Genomic DNA, 27,927 nt, shown 5'->3' with positions numbered 1-27,927 from the left:
CACCGCACATCTGGGCGCCAAGCGCCTGTCCTCCAGCACGGCACCGTTGCTCTACATAACTTCTGCTTGTGACATTCTGAATGGCTCACGTTCAGGGTGAAAGGAGAAGAAAGGAGGCGTTATCTCCATGCAAGCATCCGCAGAAATCCAGAGTGGCACAGTAAAGGCAGCCTGCATGCAAAAACGGGTCTTTGAACCAGGCAATTTACAGACACCCATGTTCCAACAGTGTAGCTGTATCTGGGTAAAATATCTTTAAAAACATAAAGGTTACAAAGGGACCTTGATATTTTATATTTGTATGAAGTGCTCAATCTATATTTCATGTTGGAAATGTCACCGGTCTTTGTGACTGAATTACACCCTTGGACTTTATGGAAGACTGCAGATTGCACCATTGTGTGTATGCCCAGGTCTCCAAAATTACAAGATGACAATAATTTGCCGGAAACCAGAAATCCTTTACGTTAAAGTAGAATCTTCCAATAAAATAATATACCTTTGAATAGGATCTGTACCACAGATAATTATGCTATATTTAAAAAGGTTAAGATATGATATGCACTCTTTTTAATTAAAGTTTAACATACATTAACATTTTGAGATGAAAACCTGCCATTCTGAGAACAGTTTTGAATTCTGCTTTGATTTCTTTTTTTTTTTTTTTCCAGAGCACTGAAGCTATCATATAACTGAATAAAAAGGACTAACAATGTCAGATTCTTTGGTAATTAATTTTGTGTCCTACTGCAGATGTATGAAATTCTATCAGTATTATCTTGACAGGCATGTCAACTCTTCTGAAAAATTCCTATCCATTATTTTATAAGCTTTATTGCAATTTTGCATCTTTTTATTAGATACGCAAACGGTACAATACAAGCAGTACTTTATGAAATTAAACACAGTCTGAAGTTCATTATTGGTACTAGGAAATAAAAATAGCATTGTCAGTATAAAAGGAGCATAAACTGTAAGATAATTGGGTCAGGTTCTGAACAGTATCTTTATTGCATCAGATCTACAACACTCTATTGCCCAATTGCTACCTTCTTTGCAGCTTCACAATTCATACTATATGAATTGCAAGCGTCTAGGAGAGATATCATAACTCCCATAATATTGCCAAGGGAAAAAAAATCTGAGAACTTCAAGGAGTCAGGAAAATAAAAGAACAAAACACTCTTATCATTCGTAAATGATTAAGTAGGCATTCCTGCTATCCTAATACATGGTACTAGGTATTACGGCAATCTAATCAAAATTGGTCAGCAGGACTGAAGCATATCTTTAGCTTGATCGTTACAGTAAGAGAAAAATACAGTAACTCCTGAAAAGCTTGATCTGTCTCTGTATATTGCATTTTTCCCTTAAAATTGAACAATCTTGCCCTCTTTTTTTTTTTTTTTTTTGTCTTAGTAATAACAGTAGAAACATCTTTTCCTTTCTTTTCTTTGTTCTCTACTTCAACAAAGATACTAGCAATTAGCAGAGAAGAGAAAGGGAGTAAAAACTTATAATTGCCAAACTAAAAGCCTATAGATGCACCAACTGATAGAGCTCAGAATTCATCATGGAAAAGAAACGCTATTTCTCTTAATAACCTCATATGTGAGAATAACGTATTTGACAAGTGATCTGCATGACCAGCCAATTTCTACTCTCTGGTACATCAGTGTGGATGAGGGAAAATCCAGACAAATACCTTTGACTAGCAGGCTCTCCATGGCCTTTTTCCCCATGAAATGAAGAACCTAAGTATACGCTTTAGCTTTAAGGTTCAAGCTGTACAGACAATTTCATTAGAGCCATCCCATCTAAACCTGTGCTGAATGGCCTTGTCAGAGGATTCCAGCATCAAGACCGAGGAGCAGAAATAAAACAAGACATATCTGGATGTCTCTGGGATTCTTAAGTGCTACCAGCACTATTTCCGTGCAAGCAAATGAAAGGTTGTAGGTGACAAACCTGATGCTACAAAAACAGATGGTTTGGATTGCCAGCACACAAAGACTACTTCATCCAGTGAAGCTACTCTCAAGTCAGAAAATTACATCTGAAAATAAAAATCAAGACACAGTGTCAGTTTTAGCACCCAACCCCATCTGAGTATGTCACAAATGCAAGGGAGATTTGCCATAAAAACATAACTTGAGTATCATCTCTCATCATTCAATACAATTTTTCAACTCTTTCAAAACTGCATTGAAAAATCTATATAATGTGTGCTTAGATTAATGAACTGTTTGAATCTGGATCAATATGCACTCAAAGATTTGAACTGTTGACACCTGCTGGATACAGCTATAAGAATGCTTCATTCAGCTTATAGCCAATCAGTACTTTGTAACGACAGGGGTTCCACTTAATAAACAAGCAATCTAATATATGACCTGTGTAGATTAATTTCCTGAGAGCAAGTAAATAATCTGGATTCAAAATTTCCATGATTATACATATAATTACAGTCTCACTTACCAATTAACACATTGATTTAAACCTTCTTGGGATTATGTACTTAAGTATAAAATAGGTGATTCAACCATCACTCAAATGCATCACTAAGCATCTCTTTAAGACGGCAAAATCATGAGCCGCAGCACAGTACGCATCTGATTTCTTTTGTGGAAGAAAAATGTATTATGGTAATAGAGATTATAAGAGATAAATCATAATTATGTGTACTATGGCTAGCTGGGGCTATTATGCAATAGCTGGGCCACACCAATAAGCATCATGAAACTGCTCTTCTTTTGTAGTGGGAGCAAAGCCTTTTATATACTGTAGTTCATTTAAGTCTCCCACTGTCCTTTACTTAATAATAAAGCTGAGTATGTGTTTGGACTTTTTTTTTTTTTTTAATTTCACACACACACACACAGAGCAACTTGGCCATAGTTACCAGTTGTCTAATAAATATATAAACAGACAGAGACTTATGATGTTTTACTCTTACACTTTTAACAAGGGCAATAATTAATGCAGATTTATATTATACAGTAGTTCTTGACAAAATTGCCTGTTATAAACATTAATATAGCTTTCTATACAGCAGCACTGCAATACATGAAGACAAATGAAATCACTACACAACTCCCTTGCAGATCTTATTAAGTTAAAATATTAATTCAGGGTGCCAAATGAAAGTGAGAATGAGTATCCAAGAGACTATGCTAGTAAGGTATATTTCCTGTCACATTTTGTTTTTAATATTAAGACCTTTTTATCCACTGTTCAGCTGAGTATCTGTCATTTCACGCGTATACCTTGAGGGGAAAAAGAAGTCACATCTGGAAGCAAATCATTATGTTCTTCCATTTTTCCCTTATCTCTGTTTTGTGAGTAATCCTTTCACACAGCAAATTAGAATATATAACAAACAGCCAAATTTCAACACATCATATTGCTTGCAGTTTTAAAACTATAGAACAGAGATAAGTAACTTCCAGAACCAAATCTGAAAATGTGATAAACTAAATGTACAATAGAGTTATAGAACTACAAAAAATGAAATCACAGCTTTAAAATGCTTGATTTTCATACAGAGCTTTTGATACTATGCACATTTCATATGACTATCACTGAATCGCAAATAACTGATTGCTAAAAACAAGTCAAAACAATGTTTAAATCATTCTTTTCTATCTTAAGATACTTCCAAACAGTGCATCAGTAGTTAAAGTTGTAACATAATGCAAGATTTCCTATTACGTACTTTTTTTGCAATACACAAATAAATACTGCAGTAGATATAAGCACATTCTTCTAGAACATACACATATACAAAGCAGCCACAAAATTGTCCTCTGTGTCAACCACTGTAATCCAGCCTGGAGAGACTCAGAAGGTGTTGTCAGCAGCTGTTCAGTAAAATTGGAAACTGCAACCAGTAAAAAAACAATTCACAATAGCAATAATGTATAGTTTCCTCAGGCATTAACTATCAGATAATGACCAGTGGTAGCTTTAAACTATATATTATAGCTTAGGTATGGTATGATGCTCACAGCAGTTCCATAGCTAGGAAGTAAGTAATGCAATCTGGCCATAAACACTCACACTGTTACAAAGCTCACTTGAATGCATGGATTTCTCCCTCTCCAACGTTATCCCACCAGGCAGCTTTATAATGATCTAAAAAACACATACGTTGACTAGCAGTGCTGCACTGAAACAGAAAACATCACATCCAGTATGCTGAAACAATTTTTAAGACCACACACGTTGTATGAATGTTGGCACACTCACTCCCCATATGCCCTCAAAAGAAAGAATACCCCTTATACTGTACTCTTAACGTATTTCACTGTTCAGCCACTCTGCAGAATTCCTCACTACTGCTTCCCCAGCTCTACAACTGCCCGTAACTGCAGCCCCTCAAAAAGAGCACTTTACCTCAGTAAGGATCTGATCCACTTCTAATAAAAACTGTGAGACACTGGGTCTTTCCCACTTCTAATAAAGACTGTGAGACACTGGGTCTTTCCACTGACTGAAAAGGTTAATACATCAACACTGAAGCACCTGTAAAGGCCCTAATTGGATGAACTGAGCATGAACAAATCTCCTGGTTACTATCACAGGAGCCAAAAAGAGTTAAAAAAAAAAAAAAAAAAAAAAAGATATTACACTACTTTGGACACTGGCCTGAAATCGAAGAGGTCCAGATTGAATTTCCTAGCTCTGCCAGACAGTACTATGCCTACAGCCGTGCCACTCTCTGCAGAGATAATCAGGCCAATTCTGAACTGTAAAGTCCCATACATCCACCTGGTGTAATTAGTACGCTGAACAACACTAAGCTGCCTCCACAAGTGAGCACCAGCCCAGACATGTCAGCAAGCATTTCAGCATGCCATGCAGACATATTCAACCCACGACATCAATCTATTCTGTCCACACCAATAGAACAGAAACATCATAAATACACATGCCCTGGTATTTGGGAGGACCTCAGCTACCAGGAGTTTAAAATACCTACGTAAGCTCAGAGGCACAAAATTTGAGTTAAAGCAGGGTAAGTGCAAATTCCTAGAAAAACAAATTCTTCAGAGCACAGATTCACAAGGCCTGTAAGCACAGAGTGGAGCAGCAAATCCCGATTTTGCCAACTTAAAAGTCAGGATGAGCACTCAACTTACTGAAAACACATCCCTATGCAGGGGATTCAGCACATTTCTAGATCCTTCCCATAAACTCTCCAACCCTTAATGGTTAACAAAGGAAAACAGAAGGCTCAGCTCTCTTCTCTACCTATAGGCACAAGTTTCACCTGCAAAATAATTATTTATTCTGATAGCTGGTCACCTTAGCCACCCTGCTGCAAATTTCTAAAAACAAAAAAGACCTTCCTAAAATGAAAGTTTTAGGGCTTGCAATACAGTTGTGCCTCAGTAACAGTGTAAAGACAGGGGGAAAGGGACTCAGCTAGATTTTTGCACATTCAGACCAACAAAAAAAACTTTTTCTAAGATCCTGAATTAGTCAGACCTGTAAGACCTTTAGTTCTTCTGATACAAATTAGGGGACAGCAGATCAGCCACCAAAGAGAGAAATCTTTTGCATTCATTACAACAGGTTTTAAGTAAGTATGGGCAAATATTAACCATGCAGCCAGAATCTCTTAACTCTGAACAAGACAACAGAAGACACAGGACAGAGGAGTCTCCCCACCAACGTGAGTAACTGTCCTCCATCTTCCAGGCATTACATCTGAACATCTTTGGTGATAAGGAACAAAAGACATTCACGGAGAAGCAAAATATAACTGACATTTTTGTTTACATCTGTAAGACCAAGACATAAAGGTCCTTATTATCATTGTTTTGCATTCTCTTGAATGGAAGATGTCTTCAACAGCTTTAAGAACTCAAACAGACAACAGCACATTTTTGAATCTGCTATATCAATACAGTCATTGTAAAGAGACAGCTCTCTTCACTTTGAAGCTAAAACACCATGTTGAGGAACAGAGGCCAAGCATTAAGGCAACAAGGAAGAAGAACGCTTTAGATTATTGAGGCTGTAATCTTTCACTCCACTCTTCTCCTCAGACAACAGATGCTCTTGTCATCAGGTGCCAAGCAGCATTACCTCCACACACCACCATTAGCTCTCCTGGTCCACAGCATGTAAGTGTTCAAGTAGCAACCCAGTCCTGAAATAAGCCACTGCCTCCCCTCTGCTAGGCTCCAGCAAGAAGTGTAATGCTCTTCTCTAGGGCTTCTGTACATGCTGAGGAGAGCAGGAAATAGCTAGTTTGACATAAACCGAGAATCAAGTTATGTTCATGTAGTTCTTCAGACAGATAATGTCTCAAGGTGACAGGGATAAATGACTGGTCAAGATTTCTTAAAAAATGAAAACTTAAAATGAGAGAGACTACCAGCCGTAATGCTGTGCAATAGCTACCGAGTAATCAATCTTCCAGTAACCCTCCTTGTTTACCCTATAAATCCTTATTCCATATTTAAAAGTCTCCAGTTACTGAATTCCATGGAGATCTGTGATTCCTCAAGATTATACTCCTCTCAAGATGCCAAGAACTGGACAAATGACTTAGATGTATGTTGTTCAACTGTGCGCTGTTCCTGAAGGACACCCCTTGCATTTATACTCCCTGCTTATCTCACACAGACTGATAATCTTGCACACCTTAATGGTTACTACTTTGTGAATGCTCAATGTTTGCTTTTTTTGTGGCTTCCACTGTCTGAACTTCCCCTCATTTTCAGCTGCGCTCTCTGAACAGGGGAAACCAACAACCAGCAGCCATTTACTCTCTCCATTGTTATTTACAAGATGTGGCTGCACAACTTCAGAATTTTGTTTCTATTGGCCCAGCAGTATGGCTTTATAAATGGCCCCATAAGGTTGTCTGCTCTATGAGTATTTTAATAGAGTGCTCCTGGAATGCTCAGAGTCTTAATCACAACCAACTTGACAAATAATGGGCCACACTGTCAAAACAACTCATCTCCCATTTGGGTACATATGTGGGAATAAAAGTAGCTGCTGGATGCTAAATGCTTTTGCAAATCCAGCCATTTAATTTAGGTGCCCAAATGGGAGCTGAGCTCTTTTAAAACCTGGCCAAATATATTCTTGAAAGGAAGAAATACAGTGAAGCTGTGTAAAGTTCATCCTTTCTTCCAGAAGGAAAGGTCTGGCTTCTGCATGCCTATGAATTTATGAGGAAAAATCCTTTCTCACCATCTGTGATTACAGGTCATGAACATTTCCAAAGCTCACACTGATACTTCTAACTACCTCTTTACAAGAATTACAGAATTACCTATTCAAATATAATCAAATAGAATGGCACAGTCAGTCTACAAAGTACACGTACAAATATACAAGCCACATTTGCACTAAAACTTCTCTTAACATTTCTCTCGCCTGCTTCTGGGGCTTTTTACATCCCTCAGGCCTTCCACACAATACTGTAATGCTTAACTTTTTTTTTTTTCCCACACCACTTATCATAAACCAGTTCAAAATGGTAAGCGTAGTAAGAGACAAATAAGGAAACAAGGAAATTACAACAGAGAAAAGCAGAATGCCTCAGTGGTGAAAAATGCAAGCAAAATGAGTCATTGCTCTAGCTGCTGGACCACATAGCCCACTTCTCCAAAAATGTAGTCATTAAAAAGGCTTTTGACAGCTGACAAACAGAATTCAGTGTGCCCAACAGTTTTACCAAAATTTCTGTATACATAAAACTTACTTATCCAATATAAAGCATCAGTAGTTCAAACCACAGCTCATATATACCTTACCATTTTGTTCTCCTACTGTTACAGGAAATCATGGGGGGGTTCTTGTTCTGGATTATTCCAGATTATTCCCATAAACCGAGTCTCTAAGGAACAATCAATTAATTTCCCATTTTGTTTTTTGAAACAAGATGCCAAGTTTCAGTACGATTTGGAACGTAACACTGTTCTCGTTATAAACCGGAAGCAATTTCACCAGTCAGGATAACTTCTAAAGTTGAGCAAGCCAGTGGGGTGCTTCAGATGCAGCCAGAGCAGGAGGAAAGCTACCAAAAAAATGTGTTGTATGAAATAAGGAAGCTAAAAAGGAGAAGGACTCTAGTAGCAAAGAACATTCCTATGCTGGATCAGGCAGCCAATTTGTTCCCTTAAAAGCATGTATTAATACTTTTTGTGTATTTGCAAAAAGTATGTTCGCTCCCACAGCCTTCTTCACAATCATCTTACAGTCTCTTCTTACATCAACTACAGTTACCACCTATTTCTGAGCACATGGCTGACTCCTCAGATGACCCAAATTCTATTGCTGATATTCAAGAAGCTGTTAATTCTTTTCGTCTGGCAAAGCCCCAGTTCCCAAACAGCTTCCTACTGATTATTGTAACACCTCTATTGACAAAACGACACAGAAGAAGTTAGCTTGCATAACGACTCCTCAACCCACCCAGCCAGGCACCTATCCTCCGGCACAGCCCTGATGCACAGCATGGCCAGTCACGTGCCAATACAGTGGAACGCCAGAAATGCTGAGTACATCTCCACTCCAAATGTTACAGTAGCCTCATGGCATTGCTTATAATTCCAGGTACAGAAATAATTAAAAGAGCTTCCTACATTATTAATACTTTTAAAAATTAAATTAATTTAATGAGAAAGCTCATCTGAATCTGAGTTTCTTGGAATTGTTTTTGTTTTATTTTGTAGTAAACATCTGGCAATAACCTAAATATTAGTAATCTCCCAGTGGGAAGAGACAGGACTTAATTGCTGCTCTGCTACCATGGAATGCATTTCCATAGGATTGTTTTTCACTGTACAGCAGTTTCTCATCAAAAAATTCTGCTGCATGCCAGTCATTGCTACTGGTATCAGTTGTTCCATCCACAGGGGACAGACAGCTCAAAGGACTACTGAGACCTTTGACTTCCCGGTCAGTAGTTCTGCAAACAGGGCCAGGCAGCTAAAAATCATCTTTAAGTCGATCTGATCTGTCTTTCTGTCCTGTTTTTTTTTTGTAAAATGTCATCAGTATTTGAGAGAGAATGGAGGTTTCAAATTGGCTTTTGAAACAGACAATCTACGGATTGAATACAGTCTCTAATTTCTCACAGCAGTTCCCCCAGAAGAACAATTTAAAACCAAGGAGAAACCACAGTACTACTTCCCCAACAGCTGCTGTATGGACACAGACTTTATAAGTAATCCCATTTAACTCTTGTAGTTCCAAAATTACGGGAGGAAAAAAAAAAAAAAAACTATGTATGGATGATGACATATCATCATCTGCTGTAGCAGATTCAGAAGGTTCTTGCTTCTTCTGCCCCCTAGCATAGAGCTTTTGTGGCAATGGGGTCTTTTGGCAAAAATCCTCTGATACACTGAAGTTAGGAAAGTGTAAATGAATGTAACCACTGCCTCTGCCGGAAGGCTGAACAACTAGAAAACTGCTTGGTGCTGAAATTTTGGACTTGGCATTCAAATAAAATCTCCACAAGAAGCATTTTTTCCACTAAATCACAAACCAAGCCATTTTAAAATAAGCATTTGAAATTAACTCTGAGTCCCTGTTGTCAACTCAGTCAATACCCCAAGTCCCTGTTGTCAACTCAGTCAATACCCCAATATTTGGTGTGTTTCTTAAAGCCACAGCTTTGTAACAAAAAAGTAGAAAATTAATTTCACAGGTAGGTTTCAATTAGCCTTAGTTTTTAATTGTCATTGAAGTTGCAAGCTTTCGAATGCCCCTTACTGCCAAAAATCTAATGACCTCTCCTTCTGCAGAAAGAGGAACACGGCTTTTGTAGAAGGAAACATGCCTCTCATACATTAAGCGTTCTCTGAAGAAATCACTGAGCATGCAGGCATGAGAGATGATTGTGATAAGGTCTACTTGAATTGAAGAAAATTCCCTCATTGACACTGCTATGGATAAAGATTGGAAGCGACCTGATGGTGGGGCAGAGACAAGGTAGAAGTAAAAGTTTAGTTTTTTTCAAAGGGATTCAGTGAAATCCTGCAGGGACCTATTCTAGATCCATAGCCGTTGCTGTCCAACGTATTACCAAATGATCCAGGAAAAGGCTGAAGTGACCCTTATTTTGCAGTGAACCATCAAGGTTTGTAGATGTCACCAAGTTATTCAAGCAAGTAAAAAGAAAAGCTATTTGACAAGAATTATATATGACTAACATCATCATGACAAAATGGCAGATGAAATCCTTTCTTAATAATGGCTTAAAACAACTCTACATGATATACACATGGATGGGATCTGAAATAGCTGACACCATGCATGTAAAATTTTGGGGTTATAGTAGAAACCTTTATGAAATCTAAGCTCAGTACTCAGCACTAGTCAAACATGCAAACACAATCTTAAAAATTTTGGGGAAAGAAAAAAATAAAAGAACATTATGTCACAACCTGAGATGTTCATGTGCACCTTGAACACTCTGCACAGACAGATACAGACAAGACCAAAAACCAAGGAAGGACAAGCAGCTTGATGAAAAGCATGGAACTGCTGCCATGTAAGAAATTGGTTAAAAAGATTAGGGATCTTCAGCCTGGTAAAGAAGTAACTGGACAGTTTATGATAAATGCCATAGATGTCTATAAAATCACAAGTAAAGAAGTAAATAAAGCATGATTTTTCAGCATTACCTCCAAAAACAGAGATAATCAAATGAAATTAGCAGGTGGAAGGCTCAGAAACAGGTTTTTTTTTCCTACAAGACATAGCCAAGCTGTGTCATCCATTGCCAGAAATGAGGTTTATGCCAAAAGTGTTCATGGGTTAAAAGTTCAATTGGACCAACACACCGGGGGGGGGGGGGGGGGGGGGGGGGGGGGGGGGGGGGCAAACAAACAAAAAAAAAAAAACAACCAACAAAAAGCATGCAGAACTATTCAATTTAAAAAAAACCTACAGTTAAGGAAGTCCCACACAACTGGAAATCAGCATTTACAGGTGAAGTACCAGAATGAGTTTTTACACTCCTTCCACCAGTGACCTTTGCCATGTGTTATCAGCTGAAACAAGATACTGGCTACAAAAAGCTCTAGCTGAAGCCTTCATGGTCTTCCCTATGTCTCTTACTGAAGGAGTACATTTCACAGAAATAGACACCCTCTTGCAAACTCCTGCAATTCAACTAGCACCCCATCATACATGTCAATACCATACCCGTTCTAGCTACTTCACCCTCTGATCAATACCATAGCTAAGTTCCACTGAACAGGCAGAGCTGCTGGAAGAAAAAGCAGAGAAGAGGCACGACAGAAGTAATTTCATTCTTTCCTTACTGGCAGTATTACATAAACATAACATGAAATAGCTGCTTTTCCTAGGGGTTTTCCTTCCTCTTCCCACTCTACACCCTTTGACTATGAAAACACTGCAAATAAGATTAAACTTCCCTTCTACGGCAACAGTACATTTGCAGTACTTAGGATGTGATGTGATAGAAGTTCAGTTAGTGTCAGATTCAGTGCAGGTGTCGTTTTTCTTTAGATTACAGTATTGCAGCCTTCTCCCTCAAAATCCTTACGGCAAGATTTTGAAATGACATCACAGGTTGCAAAAGCAGAAGAAACTTCTCATAAATTTCTACTACCCAGGCACTATAATAAGAGCTTTTTTTGCCATCTACCTCATTTCTTTGCCAATGGAATGCAGAATCATCATTAGTCTTTCCAGCATGCAGCAAATTAAGTTCCAGTGAATTGTCTCTTCCAGTTTCAGGTGTGTGCAGATAAGCTGTTTTCCCTTGCAGTCCTCCTAAGGGGCATACTTACCTTTTTACTGAACAACTACAATCGGTGCAGATTTTAAGAACTTCTGCCAGAAGATGCACAATATTAGTGCCATTTTAAAGAACACTATTTAATCACCAGATATCAGGGCAGTGCAGAGGTGGTGCATAGGAATTAGTTATTAAAAACACGGTCTTACACTAACATACCCTGATGGAGGCTGACTTTGGGCTTTTCCTTAAATACAAACTCAGCATTCAAAGGTGCTTTGTATCACTGTAAGTCTAGATATTAGTGGCATATAAGACATATCGGACAGCTTTTTGTTGCTCACAAGACACAGAAGCATATTCTCCATGCACCTGCTGACAAAAGAAATCTTACACTGACTGGGGAGGGGCAGGCAGGTAATAAATATGTATTTGTAAATTAGATCTCAAGATCTTTATACAAGGCTGTATAAACCTTTATTCTGACTCTGCACAGCTACTTGTCTGTTACCTTTGTGACTCCGAAACTCAACACTATTCCTTCTGTGATCTCAAAGTGGTAGACATCACAACCCACCTGGCTCTATACTGTCAGTGCACCTTCATCTCTCATTCCCCTCAGCATCCTATATGGGTAGCATACAGCAAACCTTCACAACTGCTTCTGGTATTTCCCAATATTGTATAAAGTGACAAAGAGAAGCTTTTCCTAGTACGTCAGGCTCAGGATACATTTTTTACAACTATCAGAAGTGATTCAGGAATCTAAAAAGGCTTTCCAATAGTGGCTTAGACTTCCAGGAGCTTAACTCTCATGAGAAATAAAGTGAGACTGGCGGGTCCCAAAACTCCTAGACATTTTTGACAACACGGCCATTTCTCCAGGTATCACCTCTCTTCATTGTCTTCATGTATTTTTCGTCTGTTCATTCTCCTTCTTTCTGCTATTCTCTTGTTTAACCAACATAATCATCTCTTCATGCTTTTAAGGGAGACTCATCTCTTCACACATTTACCCTTTCCTGTATAACACCTTGAAACCTGTGTATATACCAAAAAGGAAAGATGATATTTTGGGTTCAAAGGCTTCCTCCTCCACTGCAATAATATTCTAGAAGCCATTGTTATGTTGGGCCTAGAGGAGTGAAGGAGAAAGATTCATGGAGTGGTAATTCACATTCCCAGCTCACAAGTTACACGCTATCTTAATCTCAGTGCTCTGACGACACGGGAAGACATGCTCCCTCTGCCTGAAAGCCTCGTGCTGCACACGGGATCCACCTCACGGATGAATGCCAGCTGTAATGCCACAGTTATCTTCCCCCCTTCGCTGCAGTAGGACAGAGCACATTTACGTTACTGTGAAGAACTTGGAGGCAGAGGCTGCAAAGGGATACACTGGTCCAGCAGTATGGTAGCTATGCTGGCTGCACCCCACTTGCTTTGAATCTCCACAGAGACCCCAGGCTGGCTCCACTTCCATACTATTTCAAGAACTGCCACACTTTGCTCTCACTACACTTCAATTTTTAAGGGCAGCAGAACACAATAAAGCACAAGGCTATTATCCCCAGGTCGTTGCAAAGCCCAGCAATCTCCAAACAATCACGGGTTCAGATAATAGAGGCCCATTTCTGCAGGCTATAAAAGTATGAAGGAGGGGTCTCCTGAGCCAGCACACAACTCACAGCCAGTTGGCAAACTCTCCTAGTCACTGACAGACAGATTCTTTCCCTGAGGCCAGCTGGCTCAAAAGGAGGCAACAACAGTGGCACTCCAGGGCTTCAACACGGACAATCGTGTAAGGGAGAGATGGAAAAGACCTTGCAGGTCACCAAGTTCATTTATCTGCCAATGCAGGGAAAGATTTATGTGCTAAGAGTATAACCAGTACACCAACACTTGAAGACTTGTATTTTCACATCAAACCTTAGTGATCAGCTCTGACATTTAGGTAACTGAGGCATCTAGGCTAGACAGATTCAGATCACCAAGGTCTGACTCATCAGGATATGGAAATAAGCATCACCTCCAAATTAATACACCAATCAGGCATCACCTAATTGAGCACTTTGCTTAGTTCAGAAGGAAATTACAAAGCAGAAGATCATCAAGAGACTTAAGTGGAGAGATCTTTTTCCAACAAAACAGAAAATAAACAAAAGGCAGAATACAGCATCTAGGATAGTATAGTGCTACATCACTACAAAGACTTGATGTTTATGCTCACAATGCTACTGCCAAGCACCATTTGCTCAGATTATAATGCCCTCTATCCACATATTTTGTCTCTAATGCCTAGGAAAAGTTTGATCTGTTTTCACTGCCACATAGTACTTGCCACTTCTTCAAAGAGACATAGGTTTCAGCCTTCTCTGGACTGTCTTACCAGCTTCTGCTTTGCTGGTTCAATCATCTCCTGCACCAAATAATACTGTTCATAACAGTACTGAGGTACCTCAGTTACATATACTGAAATAATTCTTCTGTCTGTATACTCTCCTTTGGCATTCAAAAAGGCAACTGATTTTAGGATTAGGGCACACGTTGGAATGCATGGTGATGCTCCCATGTTACACAGACCATGCCTGTAATGGGATATTTAAAACTGACAGACTACAATTCTGACCCCTCAAATATGGCCAACTTCTGTTTTTCTCAGCCTAAAAGGCTAAGTTGTCCCTCCTCCCTAACATACGCTTTATCACCTGTTGTTCTGCCGGGGAGTTACTGCCCTGCTGCTCCCAAGAGCTGCCCATTGACACATTTACAGTACTGCTGTAATGGGCATTCCTCTGAACTTGCATCCCTTGTGCAGAAAGTACAGCCTCTTCTCACAAGTTCACTGTACCCCCAGGGAAAAAAAAAAAAAAAAAAAAAGAAAAAAAAAAAGAGACGTCAGATTCACAAAAAGTGGTGTGTATTAGAGGCAATTCCATGACTTTTTTAAGAGCATCAAAGGGACACAATCAGGAAACAGGGACAGTGATGCTGCCAAGATGTCATGATCAGCAAAAACAAAAGTCAAACGCCAGTCAAGCACTGCTTCTCAAAGAAGAAACATCAACTGGTTACAAAATCAACTGGATTATAAAATAAGCTAGCTCATGGTTCTACCCTCTACTATCTTCAGACTGTGCTTTTCAGCAGAAAGGCCGTTGCATTTGCAGCTGGATGCACAGGTAACATGGAGAATTGTTAAGGAGAATTCTTAGGCACAGACTCTTTGAAGCAGCACAAAGTGGTCCATGCAAACTACTGCATTTAACAACACAGCAACAGAGAGATCTGCACAGAACTGAGCACTGGCAGTATGCCTCCACCTTCATAAACACTACCCAGGCTATACCAGTTCCTCCTGCAAAGGGATGCCTTGGAGTCTGCAGATACAGAGTGAGTAACTTGTAAGATAAGGAAAAATTACAAAGATTCACTATCCATGCTATATTCCCTTCTACTGTTTATTGCATTCAGATCACAGGGAGGCTGTCGAACAAGTCCCTGTCATACTATTGTGAGCTGTGCCCTTCCTGCCACCCATACTATTTGTTCATAGGTTCCACATGAAGGGCTAGTTTACATATATATTCCTGCTCCCACAGAAGAGAACAACATTGTATCTGCACATGAAGCTTTTCCTCTTCAAAAGTTTAAAGCCGGGAAAGGACATGATAAACAGCAGTAAATATTAGTGGCAAGATCAGAACTAAATGGCAGCAGTACCCCCTCTAAAATTACAAACTTGATCTTACAAAAGAAAGTCAGATTGCATTCATTCTTTTTAAAAGTGGTGTACCACACACTTAGAATAAAAATGCAAGCAATCTTTTGTAGAGCCACTGGTCTTATCACAAAGAAAATAATATATCATCATTCCTCATATTAAAAAATAAAATCATTTGCAGGTATTTCTTCACTATTCAGGGCTACCAGCTCTTCTTTGAGAAGTTTAATATAACCCGAGACAAACCTCAGGAGTCCAATCTGAATCAAGCGTCCTGTGTGCAGCAACTCTTAACGCTATAGAGTGAAACCACTACACACATCAGCAAAACTTGCTGTACATCTCAGTCAGGGCACTGCCTTTCAAACTTTATGACGTTTTCCAGAAATTCCTGAACACTATCAACTGGGTTCTCCCACTTCACCCAGATCATAAAGAAAGAATGGTTCTCACTGAAATTTCTCACTTCTAAGCCCCTGTTTAGTGAACATGACAAAAGAAATTAAAAAGCTGCACTTTTAAAAGCTATAGTACCTTCATCTACAGAAACAAGCTGTGCTCAAAAACTGCTTAGGTTATATCATTTCCAAACCACCCACAAGCTCCATGGAATTTGATACAGCAGATATGCATAATACTTGCTGCACTTGAGACTGCTATAGGAGATATGCCTGCTGAATCAGCCTTCAAAAGCCAGACTAATCATAAGCCTTGGGTAGCACGAAACTGTTCTCATGAGAGCACAACGAATTGAGTGTGCACAAGGAAGTCTGCTTCACTAATGGATCCAAGGTATAAGGCTTCGCAAAATCACCAGAAGATGATCCATGTGAGGACAGTGGAAGAACTTTGGGTAGGCAGGAAAGGCAAATCAACTGACAGCAGAATAATCTTCTCAGCTGGACAAGGCACAGGGAGCAGCTGCTCCATCAACCACCCCACTGAACTCATTTCCCAGCAGTGGTTAGAGAAGCAGTTCTGTGAGTCAAAATTTTATAGGCATCAGCAGCAGAAGAAATCTGGCTGTTCCTCTTTCAATAGCAAAACAAGCAGGAGGAGAATGGTACACGGCTACAGTACTGAAATCAAGCATTTGAAGACCTGGACACCAGAGCATCCCTTTTGCCAACTTGCAAACTGCTTCACCTGCCGACATGCAAGCCCATATTTCAAATCACTTGGTATGGTGGGAAGTGTTACGAAGTCAGAAAACCAGACTGTGATCATTAACAAAGACCCTTCTGTAACTTCAGAGAGTGTTTCTGCCAACACTCCCAGCATGTAGTCAGGTAGTGGTAACAATCAGCTGTTAATCTCTCACATGCTGGTTATAGCGTGTCTTAAGGTAAACATGCCTACCTGGCACAACAGTTCCCAGTTCAACTACTCGCTATGATGAAGCCATTTGCTATCACACCGGTAAAGACAAAATTTATGTCACCTTCACCCATCTGGAAGCAATGCATTTAAACAAGCGCATTAAAATTCAACCACTGGCTGAGGGTCGATCACCCTATGGACACATCTCTTTTTTTATTTAGGCTACTAAGGGAGCCTAAACAACTCCGTACAGACTACTGGTCAATGATGCCTAAGATGCATTCCACCTCAAGTAGACACACTTCATCAAATTCAGCTGCCTAAAAAGCCCTCCAACAGGAACACAAAAACTTTTCATTTTCCAGGGTATGTTTTACATGCACAGACATATCCAATATAACACTTTCACAATGTTTTGGGGAAAACCAGGGACAGCTGTATGAGTGCTTATTGATGTGACATGAGGGTGTAGCAAAAGAATTCAGCAAGTTTCCTAAACAATGTACTGATTCAAATGGTCCCAACAGAAATTAACCATCCAATATTGTGTAAAAGACAAAAGCATCTTCTGATACAGACCAAATAAAAAGCACTACACTTCCTCTCCTCTAGACAAAAGCCAAAAGAAGCCAGAAACAATGGTGGATGTGCAAAAGCAAACAGCGGATTTGCATCTTTTTTCTTTCTCATGTATGAAGGAGGATTAAATACTTTTCTTCTGATTAAGTTTTATTTATCCAACAAAAATTCAGATTTACCACCAAGACTGACATTTCCCAGCTGCTTACAATAAACAACTATGTTTTATTTCAATATATTTTTGTCTATTTTGATGAGCACCTTGTTTACCTGTTAAAGCTTTGCATCTCACCTTATACTACTCTCAAACACCAGGTATGAGCACAACACACTCCAGAACTGTCACATGGAAGCCTGGGGCTTGCCTGTCAAAGGTAGCCTGGTAGAATGCTAACACACCCGCTGCTCTCCAGCAAACAGGCGACGCCTGTGTTCCCTAGTTCCACTGGCTGTGAACGCACTAGCTATACAGCATGCTGCTCTGGTCAGGATGGCAGCCAAAGGCCCGATGTCCCAGATCATACACATATACCTACGCAAGGACTTCACTCTCTCACTGTCAAGTTTCTCCTGCTGGAGACATGGGACACCTTCTTACTTTGCTACGAAGGAAAATGAAACCAGACCATACGTTTTTTTCCTTTGAAAATTATTCTAGTTTATCATCATGCTCCACCACTGTATTACTGGCAATAATCGTACAAGCTTTGAGGCCATCATATAGAAACCAGACACAACTGTCACAGCTCCTGTGTAAGGAACAGTACACAGCTTCATTGCTCCAGGGACAGATTTCTTAAGACTCCAGCTCTTCCTTACTCCACAGGAAACAAACATGCATTGATATGAGGAGCAACACTAAAGACCTCTCCTTTGTACTGTCAGGTGCGAGAGCTGGCAAATCCATTTTTCTCAGTATCCATATTTGCTCAATAAGATGGCAGTGTGCAGAGTGGCTTCTTCTCTCCATTCTGCTTCTCCATCCTGTCACACATACAGCCCAAAAAATCGTTCTGTCTTCCCCCTCTGCTTGCAAAGAGCAAGTTACAAGATTACTTTCATTTTTTGTCTCCTTATAGATACACTGAATAGATGGCTTCCCATCATGGCCCTGCATGTTTATTCTAGTAAATTATTCAACTTATTCTGTGTGGGGCAAATTAATTTCTACAGCAATCCAGCTGCTACTCCATCTACAGCACATATACTTGCTGGAACAGATGAATTCTGCCATGCAACGTCATCTCTGGTTTTCTTCAGCATCTGCACAGAATTTTTATTCAGATAAAACTACTATTATCCCCTTGACTCCCCCACTCCCTGCCACAACTGATGTTTCTTGGACATATTATTGTGCTTATTCTTGGGAGTAAAAAAATTTTCAAAAAAGTTGATAAATTCTGTGAATCTAAAACCCACATTTTCCAGATCTTCTCCACTTGATTTGCTTATACCTAATTTTCACAGATATTCACTGTTAAACTTCCAAACACATAGGTTGCAATACAGCAAATCCTAAAAGAGAATGGATTTGAAAGGACTATTCTGGAAGCAGGAAATGAAAAGTAAGGTCCAATCTGCAATGCTCTGTCACTGTCATTTAGCCACATGGGATCTACTTATCTGTACATGTAACCAACCGCTTAACTGTCTGCACTGACCTCCTGAGTAGTAAACAAAGTTACCTAAATGTCACCAAACTATCTGCTGTCAAACACAAGACAATATTTTCACCATTTTCTAGTATCAGAATTTCCCAAAATTAACTTGGTTCTTTGGGTAACACTACATGGTAAGGTTCAGAATGCAGAGAGTTTACCTGATATAAACACAAACAAAATCAGGATCATTGTACCTAATGGGGGGGGAGCATGCCAACAAGTATTTTGTATACTATCAGATTGGGGTTGCAGTTTATGTCTGAAATGGAATCAAATACATTGAGGTCCTTCCCTTGTTACTTGTTTGTATACAAAAAATTTTCCAAAAGTCACAATGATTTTATGTTTTGCAACGTATTTTATGACCCGAGGTGACTTTCTGGTGTCTGATTTAACAGAGACTGCTTTCCTGGGAGCCAGACAGAATTTCTTCAGTACGCAATTGTTGGTTAGTATATATAAGGCATGTTCTGTAAAGTCAGATACGTTGATTCAAAAGAACATGGAAGCATAAGTTCAAGTTGCAATGGGATATACTACACTGAAAATCACGGTTTGTTGAATGCTCTGACTCATTGCTCTGAAGCTCAAGTATGTTGTCTAACCACAAACAAATCATTATTGTGGTTACTGAAGTAATACTTTTCTGGGAGTAGAGGACCTCAAGCTGTTATTTCACCTGTTGTCCTATGACATCTATCCAGCTCCGCTTGACTTACTGAGGCATTCATTATGTTGATACAAGTCTTAGTCCTACCATTGGTACAAGTAGGCACTGATTCAGTCACAGCTCTCACAACTCTATCAGATGCCTCTGCTAAAAGAGGCTCGTGCAGCTGTGACATGTTCCCCAAGCAACCCCACTTTTGCCAAAGAGAAAACTGGTTTAAGAGGCACCAGGTCCTGGGGAGAACAGGTCTCTGCCCTATCTGTTTTCCCAGCAGGATCAGCACATTAGTACATACAGAGATTAGTGACAATTGTTTCAATGTCTCCTTGCACCTCCCCACCTGCCTGCACTCACCCATGGTATCTTCTAGTGTATTTGCAGGGTAAGCTCTATCAGGCAGATACCATGCTTCATTGGCATTCACACATAGCCTATTTTAACAGGACACCTATGTAAGGCTGTGTCTGCTACCGCAACAATGAAGAAAGGAGTACCACTAAACAGAGTTGTGATCTTCCTGGAAGCGGACACTTTGCATTCTCCTACTCCAGGGGTGACATCACTGATGGAACTCTATGTCCACTTTAAAGCCTTCATCTGTGTCCTTTCCCTTCGTTCTTAGCCCTTCTGCATACCATCTTAGTGCTTAACACAAACCAGTCCTATACACTCTCCTATTTTGCTCTAGGTTACATATCTAAACCTATCTGAAATGCAACAATGCAGGCATTGTATAAGATGTATTTCAGTATTTTCAAAAAAAACCCAAAAAAACCCCAAAACATAATTCACCCATCTCCATGTTTTTAATACCCTTCTCTCCACAGGGACAGCAGGACTCACTCTCTCTGTGGGAAAATCACTCCTGCTGTTGGACACCAGCAGCAGTTCTGGCATCTGACACTAATAGCATTATCAATTTATGACTTTAGAAGCAGTACCAGCATCTAGTAGTAGTGTCTCTAATATTACAGATGGCCCACTTGTCTGTTTTTTCCACATGGCCCTCCATGTCTTTTCTTACATCCTTACTAGTGTTTCATGAGGGCACTAATCTTCTCTCAAGTAACATGGCTTTCAAAAGACTCTCTTCGGCTACAATTACCACAGTAAAAAAGCTAAACCAACATAGAAAGCCTATTAAATTGCTCTTCCCCCTCCCCCACCATGAAGATAGGCAGTTACCTCCCCTCTGAGTTAAGAGGTCTCAACGAGCAAGTCATGGTAACTCACTTTCTTCTTCCACCTCCTAGCTCTGCAGTAGTACTACACAAATCATGCACTTACCAGTCATGCTGCAAGGTCCTCTGGGCACCTACTGTTTCTTTCTGAACTGTGAGATGTCAAGGGAGGATAAAAACAGAAATGTTATGAAGGCTATGAAAAACTGAAAGGTTTCAGATCCCTGAACAACCGCATCAGCAACAGCGCAAGTGAGAAACCTTGTGCTCTCATCTGCATCAACAGACAAGAGAGAGAGCACGGTGATCAAAACAGCACCTCTGCTCCAGCCCCAGTGACCTGTAGCCACGGCTGCCAGCATTCCCCCACATCACCACTTCAGTAATCAAATCTCCAGCTGTAGGAGGAAGATAAGAAGCTGGAAGTGGAAGCACCCTCCTTTTGGGTGAGAGGCAAGAGGACCCTCTACAGATAGTGACAGCTAGGCAAAGAAAGCATTTCCTATGGGACCACATCTCGTTACACAGTTTTGTGCGATGGCAGGCATCCTTGCAACATTTCTCTCTTGTCCCTGCACAAGAAGCCACACCTGTAAGGCCGAGCCAGGTAACTTCCAGTCTCAACAGATACATTCCAACCAATAAGGAACAGATTTTGATTTAGAGTCTGAAAAACTTTTTAAAAAAAAATGTGCGGTATTTCATTCAAATAGCTCCACTATGCACCCACAAGTGAAGGAACTCTAATTCTCAGTACATGCAGTGGGGTAGGTCCTCAGCAGAAGTCAACCACCTCATCTACATCAACTGTACTCGGTCCTAACCACGAAATCTGAAACTCATTGCAAACTATCTACTAGTTCTGCTACCTTAAAATAAACGATTTTCCTTTTTAACTCTCTAATAACTGTGACCTTTATTTTAAAAGATGTTACTGAATGGAAAACATTGTAATTATTGCTAATTTTACTCAAAATATTTAAAATTACTGCTCTCCTTCAAAAAAATATTTAGCACAGCATTTAATGGAAAAACTGTAAAACCACCTACTCACAAAAAAGTAGGTATGTTCTACAGACTGGTCAACAGATTTAACTCAACTATGTTTATGATTTTTTTTACTTCAAGATTTGTGTATATATGTGGAAATCACTGATGAAAGAATTGCATTTATGTTGCACTGAAGTCTACGTCATGCTGTGATAAAAACGTGTACTTCTCTATACATCAGAGAACAAGAATAATTGACTACTAAATGGGCAATGTTAGATTTATGATTTTTTATTTATTAATTTACTTGTTCAGGAATTTTTAACATAGGTCGTTGACTTAAAAGATATTACATTAGTAAGTACAACACCCAGCCAAACAAGGGTCTAGATCTCACTAATAGGCTTCAAAAATACCAAATTTACTGAGCTAAGTGGTCTTGCAAGTGTATTTTAAATTATTTTGTTTAAGTTTTTATTTCTAAAGGTAAATGGAACCAACCTTTAGACACTTCAAAGAAGCCTAGACTTTTTGAAAGTACCACATCTCTGCCCACTGCAAATCAAGCCCTTTAATGAATCTCAAGGTGGGGTGGAAGCATAATAAAAGCACCAAAATTAAGAGACATTTTGAAAATGCTTTCTACCATTTTAAACATGCAGACGAAAAAAAAAACCAAACCACCACCCAGTTATTAACTATCCCCTCTGTGAAGCACTGACTAATGAATTAGGTAGTCTAGACAGTACCTGAGAGCTTCTCAACTTCCTCATAAACATCTACATGGAAAATGCAGATAATGCTTCTTATTTCTAATACTTTTTCATACAAAGTGAATGGCATTAAATAGTCTCAACTGATTTAAACAGATAATAAAGAGATACGATGCAATATGTAGACTGCTTGCAGACGGAGTCAACAGAGACAACTTTGGCACTCTGGAGATGTATAGTTCTGGTTTTGCCAACCAATCTCCTGAGCCACCTTTTGTATGTGTCACTCTAAATTTCCTTCGTAAATATTCCTAAAGGGAAGAGATAATGAGAAATGGAGGAACAGGAGGAAGTGTAAACCTACAAACCCTGGAGCGTCCTTTCATTTTTGAAAAAGGTGATACAGTCTGGTTTTGAGGATCATGATAAAAATACTGTCCTGCTTTCACATTTGCAGTGGATTTGCTGATGGAGAAACATGTCTGCTTTTTAAATAATGAAAATGTCTTAAACATGTTCCTGTCATTGAAAATCACTTCTTGCAGGAGCCATTATCAAAATCTACGTACATGTCAAGTGCTAGATGTACTAAGAGGAGGAAAAAGAACATAAAAGCACAAGCTACTCTGGAAATAATAAACTAAATTTTTTTAAGTCTTTTAAACTGAAACACATTTACTTACATTAATCCAACACGTTCACTCTGTAAACAAGAGAGAAAACTGAAAAATATGGAAGCATGAGATACCTTGAATTAAAACCAAATTGTAATATTAGCATCAGGAGCAAACTCCTGTCTGCCAGGTTAACTCAGAAAACACTCCATCTGTCCACAATACTTCATATATACACCTATTTAAAAGGGGGTCTCCCCAAAAAAGACAGTGTAAAAGTGTGAAAATGTGTATGGAAAAAGTGGACATAAAGCAACTGAAGCTGAAAACTTCAGCATCCCGTACTGATGATATGATAAAGCAGCAGAGAAGGTAAGCAGAGCGAGGGTAAATTGTGAAGGTGCAAGCACGCATTTGCAGGCCAAAGTTTTAGGAAAAGTGAGCAAAGGGCTCAGCTTTATCTTTGGCCAGTCTTAATTACAAAGTGGGGTTCCTCAGTTGTGAAGTGTATTTTGTAACAAATCGGGTAGGTTCATGAAGAACAGGCAATCCTGGGAAGAAAATACGACAGAGCTAAACCAAGTCAATGATTTGCCAAGGGCAGAGAACATATCAACTTCTATGATTTCATTAGTCTCATGTTAGAGCCTGCCCTGATCCAGAAGCCAAGAAATTATGTGACTTGTCTTTTCTTATTTCAATTTCTAACATTCCTGATCGCACAGCAAAGTGAAAAAGCAAACCCAACAGTTCAAAATCCTGAAAACAAATAAAAAGGTCCTCTAAAATCATTAGAGGCATCACGATTTTAAGCAAGCTGATTTTAAACCTCTGACACAGAATTCTTAAAAGCCAACCATGGCCAATGTTTATCTGCTTTCTGAATGAATCATGGCTATTTATGAAGACACTGAAAGCTGTTTTGAATAACAGGAAAAAGAGCCAACAGTGAGGGCAACACAAAAGACCCAACCACCAATGAATCATTTGAAGATATCCCCAATGCACATAATTACCATCCCCATTAAGCAACAGTCACTGCAATTAAGTATTGTTTGGCTTAAATCAGTTACCTGGAATGTCTTCTGATCAGGCCTGTTTCAATTAAGTGGCACTTACTTACTACCTTAATCATGCAGTATCAGTTCAAAGCAGCATAGTACAGCTTCACCTTGAAAGCGATCAGACTAACATTTGGCAACCAAAAGCAAGAGCCCTTGAGTTTCCAAATGACAGAAAACTGATATATAAGTATAAAGGATTATTGCATTGTCTTCTCTCATTTGCTTTTATTTCTACAATTCTACTCACATAATTCTTAAAGCTGCTACCAGTTGAAGATCTGTTTAAAAACAAAAGAGAGATTAAGCACATACTAAACGTCACATTGTGCTGCTCCTTAACAGGAAGATGCTGGGGAGAACATTAAATACAGAAACAGCAGGACAATGCTTAAAATTATCATTAGAATTTCATTTTTAAACATGGAAATTTCTGCACTTTCTCTCCTGCCACACAACTGGCTATAAATTACTCAGTTTTAATCATGTTTTGCTACACTGAGTTAACTTTGAGTTAGATGCTTTTATGATGCATACCTCTTCTGTTTCAGAGTATTAAGCACTTTTTGCTCATTTGAAACTTTGCACTACAAAAGCAGTCACACCTCTTACATTAAGAATTTCATTAAAGCAGATATATATAAAACTTATTCTAGAAAATGTTACGTGGATGGAATTTTTACTGCTTGACAGTAGGGTTTTCTGACAGACAAATACATCTAAGTTAATATAAAATTAGGTATTTCAATGTGTACTTATTTTTTGATTTTAAGTTAGATTTTAAAAAAACAACAGCAACAACAAAAACAAAACAACCCAAAACCCACACCTATGAACAACCCTTTTCCCTTCACATAATGCAATTCCTAAACTTTTCAACCTGAATTTCAGACACCAGCTTTAAATCTTTTGTGACAGAGACTTCTTAAGCCTTCTCCTAAGAATAAAATTTTCAGAATCCCCCTCATTTCGTGCTGCTACTCAATCAGTTTAAAAGTACACATACACTACATAGGAAGTACAGTGCTGAACAGAGATATCCATCTGGATAGCAGACAAAATGGAAGATACGCTGACATGCTTGCCTACCTGTAGTAACTAGTCCACTAGAAGACTGAAGTGCCACCTAGTTCTGTTGCCTTTGTTATCTGAGCTAGTTAATTTCAAACTGCCTCAAAAATTCCTACACTGACATGCTTGCCTACCTGTAGTAACTAGTCCACTAGAAGACTGAAGTGCCACCTAGTTCTGTTGCCTTTGTTATCTGAGCTAGTTAATTTCAAACTGCCTCAAAAATTCCTACACAGCACTACATATTTTAGAAGAGCTTACCTGAAGTCTTACTGAAAGGCACCTTGCTTCTCACACCTATGTGCCTTCAAAAAATAAGACTCAGCACCTTTGACAAATGTCACCCTAATTCCCCTGGACTCAGCTCTAAATACAGTCGTCACTGCCAAACCAAAACTCTCGGTGGTCGCTGCAAGTTTGCAGGGAATTACTTCAGGCTGTGCTTTATCTCACACAGGTTTAGCACAGATATCAGGACAGGCCTGTTCCAGTCTTCAATTTCAGCTTAGAAAAATCTGCAAGCAAAATACACATCATCAAATCTTTTTTTTTTTTTTTCCTAGGGGAACACACGGGCATTAAAGCTCAAGAGTCTGCATGGAGTTCAGTGCCCTGCACTGTGGAACTACATAAAAGACTGAGCATGCTAGGCTTATTTTTAAAAACTTATACAACAGGCCTTCAAAGTCCTGCCTGTGATTAACAAACATCGTAAGAATGTGTTATTAAAAAGAGACACATCAGTTACAGTAATCAATTTCTGTGACTACTGGTAGTTCTCTGCATAATCCAGCCAAGAAAGGTTTCCATACAGCTTTCCCCGCGATACGGTTGCAGGCTGTCTTCATGCACTAAATGCTATAGAGATACACATGTCAAGAGACATTGATTCTTGTTGTTTCAGATTCAGTTGCTCAAAAAGCCCAAAACTTCAGTAAATGCTAAACAATTAGCCACTGAAAGTCAGCCCTATTTAAGATGTCTGAGGCTTACCGTCAAAAACCTGAACACTCAAAATCATTGCTTCCTTGAAGGGGACAGGGGGGGGACAGGGGGGAATAAAAATCACAGCCTCAATACACACCTACAGAAAAGTGCATTCGTTTATCTACAGCTCTTCAGTGAGGAAAAATCCAGACCTACTGAAAATCAGTAGCTCCCACTGTTTTCACCTCAAATCTTCCCTAGAAAAGGCACTTAATTCTTACTCACTTAGTACCTCTCCCTATTTAGTGCTTTTACAGCAAATGTAGGCTGAATTCAGTCTCTTGAGGCTGCAGCTGACCCAGGCTACCAGCCCTACAGACCTCTAGTTGCTCACCATCACTTCCTGATGATCACCCAGCATGACAGCACATCAGTACCGTACCGTACTGTACCCATGCTTTCAAAATAAAGGCAGGTTTGCTTGTAGTTAAGATTCCTAAGAGTAGAATTTTTTCGACATTCATATTAATTCAGGTCATTTTGAAAGAACCAGGTTAGGGAGAAATTGCATGTGCAGTTAGTTAAGCTTGCAAATTCAGATGAAGGGCCTGCTGTCACAAAGGCCACACTAACACAATGGGGCAGTAACAGCCAGTGACTGGCACAGTAACTGCCTTAGCAGATCTGACCGCCGACTTACACCACACTGAAACCACTATGGGCCATGACTGATGCTAAAATACATGGATTTGCCTTTTTCTTGCTTGCTTGCTCTTGAGCCTGTGCTGCTCCTCCTTTGTGCCACGGCCAACGTCTGTGTAGCTATAAGGTGAGCCATGTGCAAGAGGTGAATGAACTTCAACATGGAACACTTGCACCAGCATAAACGCAGGAGGCGAGATGGGAGATGGGGCCACCAAGGCCATCTCTTTCAGAAGCAGTCCTGGCTGAAAGAGTTTGAAGAGAATGAACTACTGCGTATCAGAGAACTAATGCATCCAGTTCATTTTCAGATATACAGTAATAAATTCAGCCCTGACATAAACTGACTTCTCAAAATTGGATCAGAAGTTAGTATATTTCTTCTTTTTTTTTTTTCCCCCCCTCTTCTTTTTGTGTTGAACTAAGGGGCCAAGAATATTCTAAAGCTTTATTTTGTGGCAGGGTGGGAGGGTGTCCCTTGTCTAGACCAATTCTGAGGACTTGAATAACTAGAAATGTACTATCTAGAAAAAGATGGAAGTATTTTAAAGCTACATGGGGCATACAACTTGCTGACACACAGACACATTAATATTATGCATCATGCATAAAGTATTCCTCCCACATAATACTTTTATTACTGTCTCTTTGGTGCAGGCACTAAAAGTGTAACCATGTGAAAACACAGGTACAGTCTCTACAGATCCAAAGTTATTAAAAAATGCTCATTTACACACTATGAATGTAAAAGTTCCTGCTCCTCCCAAGAAAGGTATATTAAGTAACATATTGCTACATGCACGTATAACTTAACTAGTAGACTGGCATCTCATCACTAAAAATACCCAGTAATTTTAACTCAAATATATGATGACACCAATTGTTCAGTAATTACACATCTGTAGAAGACTTTCTGCAAGGCAGCTGATTTATTACAGCATGACTTCCAGATCACAAAATTAAGAAGATACTAC

General features: G+C 39.4%; 1 protein-coding gene across 1 annotated transcript in view; it reads right to left on the bottom strand.

Moving 5' to 3' along the window:
• Window positions 1-27,927, bottom strand: part of PPARGC1A (PPARG coactivator 1 alpha) — a 372,938-nt gene that overhangs the window by 330,647 nt on the left and 14,364 nt on the right. The window lies entirely within an intron of this gene.

The sequence above is a fragment of the Falco cherrug genome, chromosome 1 (assembly GCF_023634085.1).
Source record: "Falco cherrug isolate bFalChe1 chromosome 1, bFalChe1.pri, whole genome shotgun sequence".
Classification (NCBI taxonomy): Eukaryota; Metazoa; Chordata; class Aves; order Falconiformes; family Falconidae; genus Falco; species Falco cherrug.
The sequence above is the reverse complement of the archived record's forward strand: the minus strand, read 5'-3'. Positions and strand labels throughout refer to the sequence as shown.